Genomic DNA, 1,595 nt, shown 5'->3' with positions numbered 1-1,595 from the left:
AATTCGAACGAAGCTTTATCTCGGGAACATACGTTGGACATTAACTTCGTCGCAACTGTTTTCGACCCCAACAGTTAGCCCCCCAGCTCGTTAGGATCGTGGATTTCTAGTGAGATCCCAACGTGCGGCATGGTGAGTTCGGACGAGATTGGTGTATTTGGGCGAAGTTCGTGTCCGAAAATCCGCAAGTAAATAGTAATTTCTCATGCCTATAAGAAGGGAGGTAATTTCTTCACAATCTTTACACTTACTCATTCTCATAGAGAGGTTTCATGAAAAATTCTTTCTTCTTTCACTTTCTCTCTATCATTTCCTTCTTGATAAAAAAAAAAAAGAAAAACATGAGATGTCGAGAAAGAAGAGGAGTGACTCCGATCCTGATGACCAAGGTCCCGACGCTGCTCCCACGATTGCGACGGGGCTGAATTCTTCGAAGGGGAAAGATATTGACCTCGACGACCTGGAGTTTTTGGTGGACGATTGCATGCTTCCAGGATGAGATCCGGACCTTGCTTTCGGTGATGGAAGCGGTACGAGCGAGGTCCCTATTCCAGACTTTGATGATTTCTTCGATGGTCTTCCCTCGGGCTTCGATGCTCCTCCGTCCACGAACGAGTCGGGGAGGCCAAAAGTCGTCGCGGAAGGATCTCGTATCATCAACGGGGTATAGGCTTTAAGAATTTTGATGATCGTTTCAAGTGTATATATATATATTTTTTTTTGCGTATAACGTGTCAATTGTTTTTACAGGGCTTGAACTTGCTTGGATCGGCCATTGAGGCGAGCCATAGAGAAGCCATGATCTATCGCTTTAAATCGGAGAAGGCGGAGACGGATCTTGCTCGCATGCGAGATGAGATGTTGGCGCGAGATGTTCAACTCGCTCGTGGTCATGCCAGGGCTGTTCGTAGGGCGGAACGGAAGGGCAAGAGGGAGATTGTCGAGGTGATGAAGACTCGCGCCTCTCAATTCCAGGTTGAGTACGGGAACCTCAAGGATGCTTTCAACTCGTTGGACGACTTCCGTGAGTGTCGCGGTTCAGTCGGGAGCCTTTGGAAGACGCGGGCGGATGACTACGTTTTCGAGAGGGAGATGGAGTTAATGAAGGGTGGTATGAAGGATCATGCTCACGCTAAGACGCTCATTTCTCTGATCGACCGAGGATTCTGGGATTCTGGGATCCCATCCCGGTGAACTATCCTGCGGATACATTCAGAGCTTCCTTGTCCGGAAATTTTAACTTTGATCTGTGAGAGGTGAGTGTTTGACGGGAAGAAGTTTTTCCCTTACCTAGTATTCTGCGGCCAAGTGTGGCCTTCGTTCATATATGTCCTGCTGTGTGTGGCCTTCGAACTTTGTATGGGCCTGTTTTGGCCGTTTTTATTTTTATCGGGACTGGCCGTTGGTGGCTTTGAACCCCTACCGCTATGCGGTTTATATAATGGATGTTTGTTTGAGTTACTTTGTTTCGAGTGGGTTTGAAGTAAACATGAGTTGTCTTCTCATATTCAACTTCGTTGAGGCGTTCAATCTGTTAGTTTGTTCAAGACGTGAGTTTTTCGTAAAAATTATTTATTCTTACGGACTTTCGGAAA

This window comes from Brassica oleracea, chromosome C1, assembly GCF_000695525.1.
Source record: "Brassica oleracea var. oleracea cultivar TO1000 chromosome C1, BOL, whole genome shotgun sequence".
Lineage (NCBI taxonomy): Eukaryota > Viridiplantae > Streptophyta > Magnoliopsida > Brassicales > Brassicaceae > Brassica > Brassica oleracea.
Note: the sequence above shows the minus strand (reverse complement) of the source record.